We start from the raw sequence: 19,857 nt of genomic DNA on the forward strand, positions 1-19,857 counted from the left end.
TGGCCATTTATTTGTATTACTGCTGCAAATTTTACAGCTATTTCAACAGCAGTTCAAATCTGTACTCAAGTTCATTGTAGTAATTTGGTGGGAATATGAGAAGATGGAAACACCACTTTTAGTAGTGCCACTGAACACTGTTGACCTGAGGATGACTCACTGCATATAACTGCCAGCAAAACTCAATGCTGCTCAGTTGATGAATTTGGTTTGGAGATGATTGGCCATGTAGAGACTGCACAAAATGATCCACCTATTGAGCACCACCATTTTGAGCAGCACCAGTCATCTCCGAAGGAAACTCAGTGATAGAACAGCCATGAAGTGTTCTGAGAATGGTACTCGATGAGTTGTGCTGTTGATCACTGGGATTTGGTATTTTTTCCAGCACCAAGGGTGTTGTTCCACTTTACTGTATTCCATTAAGGATCCTCCAGCAGGATAGCACACAAAGTAGCAAGCTTTTTCAGAATAAAAGGTAATGATAGACTAGTGATGTTATACTGCTTTATTGGGAGAAAGGAAACAAAAGAGGATGATGGCAAATAACTTTTCAGTGATGTCAGTCTTCAGTGTAAAAGAGGACATAAAATCCAAGATTTAGCTATATGTCGCCAAAAAAAAACTGGACCACATTTAACAAATAAATATGTGTTTATCCATGTAAAAAAGAAGGCACACAAAGATATTTTTGGAATTACTATTTTTTTTTTAAAGATGGACCTGCTTAAGCATTAAAGACTTCCCTGCACCTTTTGGCAGTTCCATCTGCACAAGTTCAGCTGACTGATGACTTCAGTCTTTCTGTTTTCAGAAAGCAATCAGTGCTGGTGTACTTTCTAAGTGTGTACCACTACCATATGTCTATATTACTTCACTGAAAGCTAATTCCATTGAACATCTGTTTATTGAACAAAATACATCGAAAGTTCATGTCAGCGAATGTTCACTTCAATTAATTGTTTAACCAGGGAAAGGAAGGAATTGGCCATCATCAGAAATTTACCCTTGTCCCCACTGTAGTATGATCTTGGAGTTGGTATATATAGTTGGGAGGCTTATCCCCCACACCTGGGTGGGTTTGAAATACTGTGCTGTGTGTGATGTTTGGAATGCTGGCCAAGTCCTTACTTTCCATGGGTAAGTAATTCATTGAAGTGAGCGTTCACTGAAGTGAGCGTTTGATGAGTTTTCTTTGATGGTTGGAGATTCTATGGAATTAGCTTTTGATGAAGTAATACAGACCCGTGTACCATCAGTGATTCCTTCACTTTAAGAGATTTTTTTTTAATTCATCATGTTGCATTGGTGGAGTTGGTTTATTTAAGTTTGGAAAGGTGGGGAGCAGTCTCCCACAATGGGGCTGTGGGGGAAGGGGGGACAAAACTTCCCTTCTTGTTGTAATCAATGAGTTGACTTTGCTGAGTTGTAACTTGATAAGTCATAGTGAAAACTGTGTTAAATAGTGCAATAACATTCATCCAAGCTGGGAAAAGGGCACACTTAAAATTGGCACAGAAATTACTTTTTTTTTTTTTTACAGAATGACCTGAATCTTCTTCCTGCATCCACGATTGCTCACAAATTAAAAGTGAATGCAACTAATACTTCCCGTATTCCCATTTTCTCTGGCTATAATGTTAATAAAATTATTGAAGCCTACTTTGGTTGATATGAGAATCTACATAAAGAGTTAGAATGAGTGTGTGAGGTCATCCGATATCATCATCAGTAAGCTATGTAGGGATATATACTCAAGGGCAGCAGGTACTTATTTCAGAAGCAATCTCCCTGCAGAGACGCAGCTTATGTTCACTGTGAACTCTGATGTGGGAGTTACGTAGTTAATGGTAAAAGTTATGTTCAAAAGTCCACATGCAAATTCTAGTCTATTAGTCTGCAGACTATTACAAGCCTAGCCAATAACCAGAGGTCAGAATAAAACTCTGTACCTTGCATTTTTGTGGGAAAGACCTTAACCATTATGTTAGCCATGTCACTAAGAACAAAGGTCTTGGGTTTTCAGGGTCTAGAACATCCTATGGCAGACTAACTGATCAAATTCCACTTCGACTGATGCTAACTATTCACCATGAAACTGGATCAGTAAAACATCATGCTTTTGCATGGGAAGTAAAGTTCTACACAGAGCAAGCTTTGCTTACTGCAGTCAATACTTAACTCACTTTTTGTATATATCCAGTTCATACCCATAACTCCTTATGGTGTCCAGAACATTTTTATTTAATTCTGACTTCTTTAACTAAGTGACTTACAAGTTAATAATACGCAGAATTAGAAAGTGCAAGGAGATACTGAAAATGGCACTAAGAATGTCAGTCTAGAATGTTCTGCAGTGGAGAAATGAATCTTTGCCACTTCTTATTAATATTTTCATATTTATGTTTATATTTTTATAACTGAGAGACCTACATTTTATTAAGGTGTATGGTTTGAAACACCAATGTGGGAGATAGGACAATTCACTGTCAGTATTGGTTTATATTACAGCATACTCAGAATATTGCAAGTTGTTTGCTAGTTATTATGAACATAGGCAATATTTAAATATGTACTTGATAATTCAAACAGCAAATGACTTGCAAACTGTTGCATGACATTGGGTGAAACCTTAGATTTTGTTATTTGCACTGTAAATTGTACATCTTGAGAGATACCCCTTATTATTTGTTTTGCTAATTACACATATATTTTCATATTTATTTAACATTTGTTAACTGGAAAAGTCCAACTCAGAACAAAGCCAATTTTCAGCAGAGGCCTGGGGAGAAATGCTACAGATGCATGTCTTTGTAATGTAGGAGAAAACCAGGGCACCCTGAGGAAACCCACACAAATACAGGAAGCACATGCAGACTCCACATAGAAGGCACCCCAGCCAAGAATCAAACCAGAGAACCTCTTATTATAAGGTGACAATGCTACCAATGCACCACTGCACCACTGTAAATATCTCAATAAACATGCACTTATAGAGGAATTTCTTGTTGTCGTGTGAAAGCTTATGTCTGGTTAACAAAACTGTTATAACAATATATGTGTAGGCTGTATAGTTTTCAATATATGAATATTTGTTTGTGAACATTTCGAAAAAATATACTTTGGGTTTCTGTACATTATAATATATTACATTATTCATGGAAAATACAATGACTACACCAACTTATTATCACTGTTAAGAACAGGGGTGTAGCAAGCAATTTCCATTTTGTACTCACAAGCTATTAGTACTACCCCCTTGGTCACCTATCACTTAAAAATGGACACATCTCTCAAAATGCTGTCCCCCAAGCATTTAATAAATGTAAGCAAAATATTCAGATTTTCACCCCAAATTGTTTTTAGATTAGCAATATTTCATGTGTTGCTGGAAGCACTCATTTTGACAGTTGTAGATATAACCTGACCTGAAAAAAGCCATATTGATGTGATGCTTAGAAAAAATATACTCAGTAGAGTACAAAGAGTATGCCTGGCTACACCATTAGTAAAGAATACTTATTGCAGATAATGTTACTACTTGTACAGTTTTCAAAGCTTTATTGTTCACAAAATACTTATATTTGTTTATCTTATACTTTTTAAGTTTAGTTTTCAGAAAATGCTCTGGAATACAAAATGTGTGTAGGCTGCTAGAAGTGTGACATTCCATGCCACAATGAGTTCCATGGTCATTGTACCTTGAGAGAAAAGGGATTACAGCTCACCATGACTTCACAGTTTAAATGTAATTTTGACTATTTTTGTATTTTCACACAAAGAGTTGGTGCACAGTGTGATGACCCACCACTGTCAACTAACGTGATGTGGATATTCCACCTCTGGACCAGTAATCAAGGGGCCACAATCCTCACCACTGGCACCTGTGGAAGGACATTCACTGGAAGAATAACAGGTACACACATGGTATTTCCAGATGCAGCTGTCTGCATCAAGTACAATTTCCCTTAAGAGCGCACAGGGACCACAGTCAGTCCAGGGGTTGGTTCCCCTCTCCTTCTTCAGATCCCCAGTAAGACTCCCCATTGATACAGCTATAGAGTTGAGTCTCCTTAGCCAGGGCTCCAAGCCAAGTCCTCTAGCACTCTCTCTGTCCCACCAGTGCTTTGTGTCCCTGTCCAATTAGTTGACACACACACACTTTTTGAGATTTGATTTGCACACATACACCTGGGAAAGGGTGGCACATGTTTACTAGCTATGCCCCCTTTTGCTCGGACTATAAGGTAGTTACCACTGACACCGGAACCCCTTGACAGTTACTTTAAGGCCCATAACAAAGGGTGTCCAATCTTACCATGTAATATTAATATTAATACAAATGGTAGTTTGACCAAGAGCAAGGCTGTTAGGAGGGGCCCACACAGTGCCACCAAATAAATATGCAAGTACTCTCAAAACTTAAATATCTCTACAAATATCAGCCACAATGAAAGGTTTAAATACACTTAATAATAAATAAAAAAGAATGAGAAAATACTAAGTATGAATTCACAGTGAGATCAGAGTTCACAATCACATGAAATATTTAAAACAACATTGAAAGACAGTCTCAAACAAATAAAGAAAAATAATATCTAAACTTAGCTTCACTAATTCCTGGCTAAATCTAAGAGAATTATACTGTTCCCTAGTAACTTACTTACTAGAGCAAGATAGATGATGTAGTGAATGGTTCTTCCTGCTGTCAGGTCCAAGACAGAATACAGAATGCTCTGTCTCACCAAGGGACTTTTCAAAATAATATCTAAAATATTACTGTTGGGATAGCTTGCAGAATTACATCATTTCTGATTATCTGACTTCTAGTTCCCAGACAAAACCACCATTGCTGGCAGCTGGCAGTATTTAGCATCTACCTGTAAAAATACACAAACAAGGGCTTTTGCTTAGATCTTTGGCAGGTGCTGGAAGTCATAAAACAATTGCATTCCTTCATGCTTCCAGAGTAACAGTTCGTTCACCCCAAAGACAATACAGAAAGCCTTTTAGTACAGACTTTGTGTCTCTGGCTATATTGAAATCGGTAAGATAGCAATGTTATGGCCTAGCCTATAAAGTGATTTAGTTTCAGATATTTTTCTAAAGTTTGCTGGACTGAACTTAACTCTCCAGTTTCTGTTAAAACATATAAATTTAAACAGTTACAATAGTGCATGTACATTTCTGTTCTCTGCAGTAAGCACACTATGGATATAGTCCAAATGAAAGCACTTTACAAATACCTTTTCTATGCACACATCTGTATAAATCAGTTTGATATACACGTAACATACAGTTCTAATGCATTTGTAACACAAGCATCTTATATGAATACAGTTCTAATACATTTGTAACACCAGCATCTTGTATAAATTAGTTCGATATTCAAATATGACATATAATTATTTGCAAAATTCCATCTAGCTGTGCTGGCAGTACCTCCTTTCATCACACACAGGTTATCTAGTCCTGGGCTTTATTAAATAATATACATTGGTGTAGTAGGATATGCAAATTAAGGACTGAAATATATAAGTCAGAAGTATAGTTGTCCTTTTAGACAGATGAAAACAATAATGCTTGCATAGATGTCTATCCCTTCTGGTCAACCCAGAGTCCCTGACTCTCAAATAAAGTGAAAACATTGCACTTTGCACATATTTTAACTTAATAATTAAATATCATGATGTTGGACACTCCAAGCTTGCACAAGCTAAAGACGCATTACATCTTTGACAGAGTAATTATGCAGAGTATTTTTCTAAGCTTTTAATTTGCACCTGCAGTCATTCAATTTCATGCATGGCTAGGTTATTTGTGCTTAGGAAGAATAAAGAAATGGTCTACCTTTTCTAAGAGGTAATCACTCTCATAACTGCATTAATTACTTTCCTGTACCTTTAAGTCATTGTTACTATTAAGAACCCTTGCTACACCTTCTTTGCAAAACATCAACACTCAACATTGTTCTTTCCCCAGCATTTTGCTACGCTATCCACTTAGAACCAAAGTTGCAGCTTTATTTTATTGTACCTGAATGTTATTTGTATTATGTATGCTAAGTTTTCTCCATAGCATTTCTGGCAAGGGGGCACTGAGAGTATATGTTATGTGTGTATCACATGAAGGCTGCATGTGCTCAGTCCATGGTCCATCACTACAGAAATATACTTTGACAAAATGCCATGGATATTGAGTCATGGTATGTTTCTCTTTTCTGGCTTAGACACCGGTTTTGAATGTATGATGGATCTCTTTCTAAACCTGGTGAATAAGGGTTGATTAAAACTGCATGTGCCACTGTTAGCCTTGCTAGTTGTAGAGAAAGCAAACTGATGTCATGTATTCTTCTAATGATTTGATGGCCTACATATCTTTAGAGTGGCATTTGGATATAGTTGACAGAATATTTATTTTAGTGTTGTGTGATTACTTTTTGTTTTATAGATTAACTTTATGGCCAGCATATTTAAGGATAATCATTGCATTGTGGCATTTGTGTTAAGAAACTTTTTCCATTCTTTTCCTGTACTGCAGCTTCCACTCAGTTAAGCCATAGTAGACATACTGTCATTCAAATCCAACAGTGATCAATATTCACTCACTATCTGATGTTGGCAGTCTAGATTCCTTAAAAGGAAAGTCTACATTTGCCATCTTGCTTTGAATTATTGCTGTGTTGTCAGTTGTCCTTTACTAAAGTTTATATATACGGTTTTATTTAAAAAAAGCAGGCAGCACATGATGTAGTAATCTGAGCAACATATTTAAAATTGGTGGAATAAGTTAACCAGTTCTAAAAATATAATGACTTTTAACTTCAGGAACTTTCCACAGTACCATCACATGCATGCATGTACAAATGCATGCATGCACATACTAACTCACACACATGCTGACATGCGCAAACAATGGCTAATATACATATTTTTAGTGAAGCTGAATTTTTGCCCTATGCTGTTCATCCTAAGACACTGATACTTGCAGACAAATTTTACACAAAACTGCAAAATGACCATTCATTTATCTTGCACTCCTGTCACTACGGATAAAACCAGCAAGGTATTTAGTTACTGCTGATTTTGTTTATTTAACATCTCTTGTTTGCAAAGCTAATGAGTAAGATGCAAAACATTCCACTGAGATAATGCTGGCAGCTGTGAAAATGTAAAAGTATCCCTTGATATTTAATTATACCCCACAGAACTGTACAAAGAATGTTATCACTTCATTTAGACTCCAAAGAAATTGGGTCATTTGGGTCAGTGTCATTTTATTTTGCTATATGTCACTGAAAGACCAAATAGTAGTGATTAGATAATAGTATGAACTAGTTTAAGTGAAAAGTTAAACCACAGACTGCTTAGCACCCATAACTTGAGATTTTTATGTATACAGTGTAATTTTTTAAATTGCAAAATGCAAGCAGTGTCACTCAGAAAATTTGAATTATTTAGAATGCAAATGAAAGTGCTAAAACAGCACAGCAGTAAAAAAAACATATATAATCACACTACTCTAGAAATGGACACTATACAAATCCTTATGGCAATATATAATATGAGTACTGTTTTCTGTTTGCCAATTAATAGCACCTTTTTATTAGCTGTGAGAACACTTTACCATTTAAAACAGTGTCTGAGTACCTTTAATTCTAGCTGTAAGAATTTTTAGAGTTTCTAGACTGCCAATTATTGTTTCATTCACTACCTTCTACTCTTTATAGCTTGTTTTGTCATCCCATTTGCCTGCAGACTGAGGTGTCAAGTCTTTTCATCATCCATTTAAGGGTGCCATAAAAATCTCTGCGATGGCAGCTGTTGTTTCATATATGTCTTTTCAAGGGTTAGAGACATACTACAATTGGAACCATATTATGCTATGCCCAATAGAGAGGAAATAATCATACAGATGTCTATGTACTTTAAAGTCTGGCTGGGACTTTATTTACAGTAGTCCAGTTTGTGCAGAAAAAAAAATATAGTGTTACAATAATTCTCAGTGAAGGAATGCACAATGTCTGGGTTAATCCTGCAGGTCAGGGGCCATTTTCAGAGGGGAAATGAGGGGGAAAAGACCTCACATTACAGTTAAAATATGGAGTGCTGAGTCCAGGACATACATAAGAAGCTAAATGAAAATTAATACATTATACAGTTACAAGCTTTGGTCTCTTCAAAGACATATGAAACCATCAGTCAGTTTGTAAAGACACTTCTGTCTCATTTGATCGAAAACTCATTTGACTGAAAGAGACATCAGTGAATGCAATTGACTGAATCACAAGTGAGTGAAAACATTCTATGCAACAGATATAGTGTAAACATGTTTTTTTCTGGGGGGTAAGCCCCCTAAACCCCCAGAGTGGGGGGATTTTCCCTCAACACTCCCTTACTTATATTTAGTAACATCATAGTTGCACGACTATGGAGAAAAGAAAAAAACACCACATAGAGTGAGACAGTTCTGGCACACAAACACAAATATCTACAGAGCTGGGGATATGACATGATGGTGCCCACTGTCATTTCACACATTCTCTTCTTGACTTCCCTAATAACTCCTATGATCCGGAATGAGACCATCACATACTGGCTAGAGACTTTTACACTTTTCTGTCAATTGTGATTCAGTGAAGTGAGTTTTCAGTCATGTGCGTTTTTAGTTGTTTGTGTTCAACCATTTCTAATTCAGTCAAGTGAGCTTCTAGTTAAATGACATCGGCTCATATATGATTAATAGATACGTACACACATATATATGTGTATATATATATATATATATATATATATATATATATATATATATGTGTGTGTGTGTGTGTGTGTGTGTGTGTGTGCGTGTACATCTGTCTCTATAGATGTAAATGTATACACCTATAGATACAGACAGAGATATAACATCATCATTATCATCAACCCTCTTTTCCCATTTTCTGCATGAGGTTGGGTTTCATGTCAAATGTCCTCCATTCTTGGGTGAGGCTGGACTCAGCATGTTTTTGAGAGGTGTGAGGGACCCCACCAAGACATGGGGAACATGCAGACTCATTACAGGCATTGGCCTTGTACCTGGTGCATGGGATGCAAAGATCTTAACCAATATAGCAACTGTGATTATATATATACTCCACACTCGACACTGGAGTAAATTACACTGCTAATAAAACAATAACCACTCTAAAGCACTGTACAGGAAGCTAGAAACACAGAAACTACCAAAAACAAATTTATTCTTAATCGCTTTCATCCTATTATTAGTGTACAGGACTTCAGTTTATTGTGTATTAGTTTGACACACACACACACACACACACATATATATATATATATATATATATATATATATATATATATATATATGGGAAAGCATTTGTTTTTTAGTCAGAATTGATGTTTCTTATTCATTTCACTAGAATGTAAGGTTTGTTATACATATAATAACTGTAGAATGTCATTGTTTATTAATGTGTTTTTCAGAAATACTTTTCATTTTCATAAATCAGCTTTTTAATTATACAACAGTATTTACCAACTGTTGAGAAATGACAAAAAAACTGTTAATAAGCAGTTGGATAAAAGAACATGAGAAGAGATGATTGTCCCTTCCTTCCTAAATGGATATTTAGCTGACATTTAACAAACTGACATTGGGAGACCATTCCATAATTTGGATAGCATTACTGAAAATAAGGAGTTAGCAAAGCATTTCGAGTTTGGCAGTGTTTTATTGGTAAAGGAATGCTGACCTTAGGTGTCATGTATATTGATACCTTGTTAACATGGAGAGGGCATGACTGGTTATGCCTTCCCATATGTGCTAACAAGATCTGGAAATCCATTATCTTTATGAAAAGATTCATACACCTTTCCTTTTTATGAGCTTCAAAGTGATGCATACCAGGCACCATATCAGATGCAAATATTAGGAAAGTGCCACCATTGCTTGAAACTTGTAGCTGGTTGGTTGAACATTTTAGGAGTGACAAATCAGTTGCAACATTAAATTAGACAGTAAAAGGCAGTAGGTCTAGAGACTAAATAGGAGTCATTAGATTAGTAGTGTGCTAGCAAAATGAATAAATTAGTCTGCTGTTTTTTTTTTGCTTTCAAGTATCAGCTAGGAGAACTATCAGAACCAAGCAGTAAAAACATACATATTTACAATGCTATTATTGAGAATGCACAGCATGAAGGTAGACCATAATACACCAATTTGCACTGGCAAATAGGTCTTAAACCATCAAAGTCATGCAGGATTTAGAGAAAAAGCTCTCAGTCTATAAAAGCAAACATCTGGATTGTTTTTTAAACAAAACTACAGAGAAGTGGAAGCTTCAAGAAAGAAGACCTGAATTCTTATATACCGTAGAATTACAACAATTGCAAGCCTCTTGCTTTTCTGCAGACCACATTACTAAGTATAAAAAAGATCATATTCTGGAAGAACAGGTAATTTTATCTATTCTTAGTAATATACACTGAATTGCTGGGAGAGTCAGCAATAAGTACATAACTAAACAAACCTATAGGTACACCAAGATTTTCCTATCTGAAAATACACAAAAGGAAAGACTGCAATATTCAGATGATACAAAATGCAAACAAATCATCTTATTTAGGCCAATGGTTGCTTTTAATTACAGTTAATCAGTTTATGTGTCATATCAGGCTGATTTGTTACACTATTTCAGGCATGTCTAAGAAACTGATTTCTAACGAGCCTTTTTAATACAGAACTGTGGAAACCTGTTCTGTTAATGATATTTGTTTTATTCTAGATTACTGTTTCAGGCATGGGACTAACATATTTTAATATGAGATCGGCAAAATCTATGCAAACCTAAAAATCCAGGTCTGAGGCTCAAATAACCTGAGCAAAACACAAATAAACATACCGTGAGCTGCAGTACACTTCTGACCAAATAACTAAGCATTTCCCTCATTTTACTAGTAAGTCCACTCAAACAGTATACTAAGCAAACCAAACTCCAAGCAGTTATAGTCACTACTTCTGTCCTTAAACCAAATAATTCCTCTCATAACAAGGAACCAGTACTTCCTCACAACTTCTGTACCCAGCCAGACTAAGATTAGTATCTTGAAGCAGTGTAAGAATTGTCTCATGTTGTCTGACAATCATCGACTACACAATCAGCATAGCACAGTGTATGAGAGAGAGATGTACATATATAACACTGTAACCTCAGACACCAAAATTGTCAGCAGTACATTACACACCAAAGTCATCACAATAAACATAATCCATAATTTGCTGAGGTTCTAAAGATTAAATTGCCTAAATCTCAAAGACCTCCATAATGCAACACAGACAAAAAGCGCACTAAGCAGGTTAAGCCTCACATAATACAAGCAGTTCCAAAGTTGTGGATGCTGCTCTGTAAAGTCAGGCATCTACCCAACCAAACATTCTAGTTATAGGTGACTCCATTGTAGGACATACAGGTGTACCTCATACCAGGATGAGCAGGGAAAGAGTGGTGCTTAGTTACCTGTCTGGTAACAGAATCCATCAGATCACACACATACTCAAGTCCTTAAACAAACAATACTGGTATGACTCAGTCATATTTCATGTGGGTATCAATGAGTTGAGATTTACCCCCCCCCTGTACTGTATGAAGAGAGAAATTATGGATCTCTCAAACTATGTGTCCCAGGCAGGTACAAGCCTGGCTAAGTTTTTCTTGTCATTAGTAGGGGATTCAGTATTTGTCAGCCTGGGAGGATATGATTGACAGACCATGTTGCTTCACCAGGGAAGGCCTACATCTGTTCCTCTCCAAGATTTGTACTATTAGCAAAGACTTTGTTCACCAACCCCCATTGTGCCCTTTTAGGCAATGCCAACTTGATAAACCTACCAAAATAACGAAGCAATCAAATGAAAATATGAGGGTGTTACTGATTAATGCTGGGAGCCTAAACAAGAAACTCCACTCCCTACAAGCCCTCCTCACCCTATAGGACATAGACATCTGTGTAGTGACTAAGACATGGTTTAAAACAGTGAATCACTCTGGCTGTGCAGGGATATAATGCCTTGCACACATTTAGACCAGCTATTGCACAGGAAGGAAAAAAAGGTGGAGGTATCTCAATCAACTTCCAGAAGAAATTCACGTCAAGGCTGGTAAAGTAGAATTATACACCAGAGCTTCTTCATATTTAGTCAGAAAGGTCCCTTATCACATATTACCCAGCTATAGATCTCCCTCTATGACCAAGAAAGGCACAACACCAATCTAAGGAACTGGAATCACTCTCTGTTGAACCAAATAACATTTTCCTAGGCAATCTAAACTATATAGCTATAGACTGGGAAACCTACACCACCAGCAGTGCACAAGCACAGAGATTAATGGACTTCATCAATACAAATGCCCTGACACTAATTAGTCAGACTATCCGCTAGGGAGAACATCTTGGATCCTGTCCTTACAAATATGGGGGCATCTTACACCATCCCTTGTATATATTCTTCACTTGTTAGGTCAGAACCTAAAGCCTTCTCATTCAAAACAAAATTTAAACCAGTGACCCCCTTCTTCTCAAGGTACTTTTACAAATTTCTCTAAGACAAATTGCCTACACCTAGTGATATATTAGCATGCTTCAAGTCTCCACCAGACCCATTAAACTCCTCTGAATACTGAAAACATACACCATCGCACTGTACCAACCTTTAAATATCTATACAGATGCAGTTGTATCCTGTAGGAAAAAGAGCGGGACAAACCTCCGAAACAAACCTACATGGTGGAACCACAATATCAACAAGCTTTACAATAAAAGGAAGAGAATTTTGACCAAATGTAAGAGTAATTCCTAGAATGATAGAGCTGCCATCATTGAAATAAACAAACAACCCAGGCATTTAATAACATCCAGCAAAGCCAAGTTTGAGGCTAAAATAGCCACCCAAGCCAAAGACAATTACAAGGCCTTTTTAGATATGGCCATAATCTCAGAAGCACAATGCATCAATGAACTGAGCTGATTGAGAATAATGTTATCTACACTGCAGTGATGATGTAATATATTCCACCCAAGCTTTGCACCTATCTGTCCTCCAACTATCCTACAAGATATACTTGAAACCACCTAGTTTCCAGCAATCACACAATGCCAAGTCCTGCCAGTGCTATCAAAAGCTAAAAATACTGCATTGATGTGTTCTATGAATATTTTTGATACGCTTAAATAACATGAAGCATGATTTAGCTCCCCCTCCCATAACAACACTGTTCAACCTCAGCCTCCATACAGAATTTATACTAAGGGGATAGATAACGGCTACAGTAGTTACAGACTCATACGCCTAACCAGACCTGTATGCAAAGCAATGGAAAGACTTATCATGGATCTAATCAATAAGGACATAGGGAACCTTCAATCACTTCAATCACAGTTTGGATTTGTCAATGGCAAGTTGTGTGTACTCAGTCTGGTGGACATCTTTGAAAAGGTCACTAAAGTAATGGAAGAAGGAAAATCAGTACATACCACAAACCTTGTTCTGGCCAAGGCTTTTTACATAATCCCTCAGTCAGACATAATAGAAAAAAATAAACTGGGACTAAACCCCTATATCACCTACTGGATTGCCAATTGGCTCACAGATAGGACACAGGAGATCAAAACAGGTGAAGCTACAGCCACAAAGAGAGCAGTCACCATGAACGTCACCCAGAATTTAGTGCTGGACCTCTTCAGTGTGGCATCTACTACTCTGAAGTAAAAGCCAATATCCAAGGCTTGTGGCTAGCAAGATTGCAGATGACTGCAAGCTAGGAGCAGTTATTGATTTCCCCAAATGACTTGGACATCCTGCAGGAAGTTTTGTCCCAAACAAATATCTGGTGTCAGAATCATGGACTGAAACTAAATGCAAAAACATGGATTAATATATTGTTTAGGGAGTCATCTACCTCAGGGAACTACCACATTGAAATATGCCCCTGAGAGATGTCCCAGTTGTTTTGGAGTTGGGAATGTATGTGGACTGCAACCTAACATTTGACCAACATGTGTCCACTGTTGTAAGAAAGTCCTTCTATATTGTTCAGCTTATAAGCAATGGGATTGTGACTAGATTTAGAGATGTATTGTCCCTGCTTACTCAGCCCTCATTAGGCCAGTCAGTGAGTATAATGCCCCTTTTGTTACGTATCTTTTCAGACACTTGCAACAACAGGAATGCCCACAGAGATAACTTGCACAACTGGAATGCCCACAGAGATAACTTGCTAACAGGATACAAGACCTAAACAATACGTCAGACATGGACCATGTCAAAATTCTGCCACTATACTCGGCATCCTGCAGACTGCTAAGAGGTGACCTGTGTCTGGCATACAAGACATCCTCCAACCCAATAATGAAAGATGTACTGTAGATCAGAAGTAAATGGTATCAGAAATATTCATTCCACGGATCTAAGCCTCTTCTGCAACATCAACAGAATGGTTTGGAGGGAAAAGTATATCTCATAGAATATATCACTGCTCTGAAACAGACTTCCCATCCATGTACAACAAGGTTCATCCTTATCCCTATGCAAGCACAGCTTGGATCGGTTCTATATTATAAGCCCGAAAAGACTTAACCGTGAACGCTCACCATCACAATTTTGATTCCCCGCTAAAATCTTTTCGTGCATCTGATATAGACCCCTTGGATCTGTGGGTGAGTAATAGAAAATTTACCCTGGGACTGCCCCCTGCTCTACTTATGAATAGAAGCAGTTACTAAATGCTTTATCCCACGCATGAGTCCCCCTTAAATTATCTATGATATGATCCCAGTTATTCGTACTAGTAGTAATATAGAATTATCAGCCATTGGATGGGTAAGGGCAATCTAACATCAAACATGATGGGTTAATTCAACCAATAAAAGGGAAATTAGCTAGGCATAAAATGGCCCACAAGGGCAGCTAGCTTAGTACTTATCTATGAACCTATAAACCTATGAACTTATGTTGGGGTTAGAACTGATAATGCTGCTTCAGTGAAACTGAATCATTCTGGAGTTGTTAAAAAATTACTTCAGTTAATAACAGATGGAGAGATTTTCTAGACATTTCAGTATACATTAAAATACACATATTCTGATGTTTTTTCCAATTAATTAACTCTCTGTATAACATAGCCTGGAAGGATCTACATACTTATTTAATTCCATCATTAAAGCAAATTGATCTGTCTGAAAACACCATCACTTTTAAAACAGTGCTATTATGTATGTTACAATAAAAGATAATTCATAATTCAAGGCTAAAACAAGTAGTAACAATTTAAAAAAAATGTAAAGGACCCCCTTCTCTTTCATCATTTCTCCATAGCGCTGTATGTTTCTCCTTATAGAAATACTAGATACAACAAACTCAGTTTTAACCCATAAGATGTATATTTTCCAGTTGGTGTACTAACCCTCTATTCCAGGCAAAGTGTGTGGACTGCATCACACCACTCTCATCTTAACAAATCAGCAAACATTTAGTGTAGACAATAACAAACGGTTATATGCACATCATATTTCTAAGAATCTTTCATGAAAAATCAAACTAAATGTAACCAAAATGAATATAGAGATGTGTAATTTGAGAAATTAGAGTTCAGTAGTATACAACTTGCTAAGGGATCTAAAGATCGCACCTAACGTTGTATAAAGTCTACTTAAATGTAAATGGTGTGCACACATACAGACTACATAGTCAGGATCACCTAATATCCCATAAAAAGCTTGTCCAATAGTTTTGTATAAATATAAAACTTACCATTTACCTCAAAGTAGTATAAGAATAACAGCATGTATTTACTAAACACAGTTTTAATAGCTGCCATTTCATCCTTCAATTTTTTTGCTCTCACCCTCTGCTTTCCCAACACACTCAAAGAGATAGTTCAAATATCCTTAACTCAAAGGAATAAACTCTGGCTAACAGTATTATACTATATTGTTAAACACCACACCTTTAAATAGCTGCCATTTGGTCGTTAAGCTTCCCCAACCCTTTGCATTCCCCATTACACTCAAAGGGAAAGTTCAACATTCTTAACTCAAAGGAACAAACTCTAACTAAGAATATTATATTACACTGTTAAGCACTATACCCATTAAATCTGCTTTGATTTAGATTTTTTATCTTTTATATCCTTATAGCTGTGTACAAACAGCTAGGTTGAATTTCTGATCTGCTATGAGTATAATCCACTGATTGTTTTTGGATCTCTAAATATTCTCATCAGGTGGATCCCATACCATTTCCCCTGCTTTGCTCATGCTCACTCTGCTCCTCATCTTACCCCCAATTCCCACCCAACCTCTGCATACTCTACATTTATTCTGCATCATACTCTACCCCTTAACAGATTAGTTCAAAACTCCTTCCCAACAATATAATTTTCTAATCTATTTATCATCTCAGCAACTCACTTATCCATCCAAGACAAACCCTACCCAGTCTGACCACTCTATGGTAATACAGTAAAAACTCTTCCATACAATATATTACCTAATCTCTTAATCACCTCAGCCTCTTTCTGTACATCCCAGACAACCAGTATCCTTTTTACCACTCCAGTTCTTCACTTTTCTATCTACTTTTCCATCTAAAAGACTTTATCCAAAATTGTAGCCCTTTACTACCTCCCCCTCAATCAGTAATTCTTGTATACAGAATGCTGCTTCTTATACTCTAGCACTGGCCTCCCACTTAACATACTATCACTTTTCCTTAATCTACACTATCACAACCACAGCCTCGGAGTGTATATCCTAGCCTCTTCAATCTCTTTACTGTTCTCTGTCTTAAATACAGAATACTTCACTGTGGTCACCCATCCCTCAAAACAAAACATCCACTCCTTCCCACCCTTAAGAATTATTTTATATTTTTGCTTTGGAACTCAAAGATTCAATACTATTGGGACATACATCCAATTCTAAACCTTAATACCACAAGTTCCTGCAAGCAACATAACAGCCCGGATAACCCCCCCTCCTTCAGTTACAAGCAATCCCTTCTCTAATGCATTCTTTACTCCTTATACAAAAACATCTCCCACCCAAACCAAACCCAGTTCACAAACATACCATTCTCCCACTCAAACAAGCACAAGTCCAGACAAAAAACTAAGTCTGATAACATTAAATCTTCAAATTATTTGTAATAAAATTACAGATCTACATGCCTGGATATCAGTCTATTCCCCAGATATTCTAGCCATCACTGAAACATGGTGTAAGTCCAGTATGAAACATATACAAATATTCCTTCAAGCTATAACTGTGAGGACTACCAACACCACAAAAAAGGAGGAGGATTCGCCCTGCTATATCCAATAACCACTCATGCTATTCCATCTTCATCCCCAAATTTCACCCAACAAAAGTAATTATAACACTTTTAAAGCTAAACTCTAAAAAAATACCCTACGTTATTGAAATTTACATTGCCCCTAATCATAACATACCCATACTAAAAGATTTTCTCTCCTGGGTATCTAATACTATTATTTAAGAAAAAATAATTCTTAGTGATGTCAATATTGATGGGCAAAAATGCAAACTCAGACAGTCCCTCATCTTGCATAAGTCTATTTGGTCTGACTCAACTAATCACAACACCTTCTACATACAAAAAAAGCAATAAGGGCAAAATTCTTTGACTGGATTTCAGTCTCAAGCCCCACAAAATGTACTATCAGTGGAACTTATCCTAACTCCCTAAATGACCATCTCCCTGCATACACACACACACAGATGTACCACTCATCACCCCAGTACCCACCAACTTAAACCAACCAGGAATGTCACAACATTTTACAAAGATTTATTCAACAGTGTCTTAAGGTCTTTCAACTGCTCTGTACTAAAAACTCTCCCATTAGATGATTCATTTACAACTTTTAATACATTTTTAAACACCCTAAATAGCCTTTCCCCTCTACATATAAAAAGTGTTAAAATAAAACACTTCTCCTGGCAATCCACCTTCACCAAAAACATTATGTGTGCCAGAGACTAGGCTTGGAGGGAGTGGCTAAACTAAAAAACAAAACAAAAAAAAAATCAAAACTTTCAGTGACACAGGGAACCTTGTAATCAAGCTAATACAAATATACAAAGATAAGAAAAAATACAATCACCAATTACAACTTAATCATAAAAATGATTAAAAAAAATGTTGCTCCTGTATTCACACGCTACTCACTTCTGGCTCAAAAAAGATACATATCCCTCTCATTCCTGCTCACCCCTTGAAATAGCAACTTCATTTAATAAAGACAGCATTGCTTCCCTCACCAAGAGCACATCACCCTCCCCTACACAAACCCATAACATACTACCTACTGCCCCCTCCACTACCACATTAACCTCTGAAAATACCATCCCAAACAATCCTTAGCCACAAAGGCTAACAGCTTTATCTTAAAACCTGTAACAATATCTACTATAAAAAACTGCTACGTAAACTTAAACCTTGTTCCATAGCTGCCAACAACCAAGATGGCAGCAGAAGCCATACCTTACCCAGTAGCTTTCTTAAGCAATAGATCCATACAGGAGTCTTATGTTCCAGCTGTTTGGAAAAGATCATATGTTATCCCACTGCACAAGGAAGGAATCTCTACAGAAGTCTCTAACTTTCAACCCATTTCAATCCTCTCCCCTCTCTCAAAAATACTAGAAAAATGTATCCATGCTCAACTTCTTCACCATCTCCTCTCAGAACAGCTCTTAACTAGAACTTTTCATGGATCCTGTCCTGGCCATAGTATAACTACAGCACTATTATCCTTTTTAGATAATATATGTAAATAAGAAAAGTGACTAGGTAAGACTGCAATCCAAATTGTAGCTTGCTACAGAGCCCCCCACCATACCCCAAGATTCTCACTACATCTTTCTAAACATACTGGAAAATATTAAGATACAACCAAACACCCTAATATTGGGTGATTTCAACTACCCTGCCATTAACTGGGAAAACTACTCGTACACCAACACCTTTGCCCAACGGCTCTTGGAATTCATAAATTCCAATGCCCTGGATCAGCTAATCCATAGTCCCACCAGGGGCTCCAATATCCTAGACCTGGTAATTACCAACATGGGAAATCGATGCTCCGCACCTAAGGTCAACCCCTCATTGGCCAGGTCAGACCATAAGCTAATCACCCTTAATATCCACATCCCACCCCAACTCCCCAGTAAGGAAACCTCCATAAAAAACTTCTCCAAACCCAACTTCATGCTACTCAAGTCAGAAGTGACAAACTTCATGACACCCATGCAAACAGGAACTGAAAGTTCGACTGCCGAGTCCTATACTAAGGCACTGTATGAGCACATCCACTCATGCATGAATTGTGCCATCCCAAATAGAGCTAAGATGCTATCCTCCAAAAAAAGGAAGCCAATCTGGTGGGCCCCTGCCATAAACAAACTTTACAACAAAAGGAAGAAACTGTTGCAGAAAAGAGGAAAATCCCACGATGCAAAAAATTCCCTTACCAGCCTAAGTAAGAAGATGAGATTCCTCGTAAAATCCTCCAAAGCTAGTTACAAAAATAAAATTGCCAAAGATTCCAAAGACAACCACAAGGCATTCTATAACTATGTCAATAATCTAAATGGCAATGCTCAGATCTGCTCTGAGCTACAACAGAATGGCATTAAATATACTGATCCCAAGGATATTGCCAATATCCTGGCAAATCGATTCAGTGCCAACTTCACCCCCCTCTCACCCCCTAAATGGCCCATCTCAGTACTGGAAGATTGCCAAATTCTGGTAATAATGGGCACACGGGTAAAAAATGCA

Source organism: Protopterus annectens, chromosome 3.part0 (genome assembly GCF_019279795.1).
Source record: "Protopterus annectens isolate FY-2018-M chromosome 3.part0, PAN1.0, whole genome shotgun sequence".
Taxonomy (NCBI): domain Eukaryota; kingdom Metazoa; phylum Chordata; order Ceratodontiformes; family Protopteridae; genus Protopterus; species Protopterus annectens.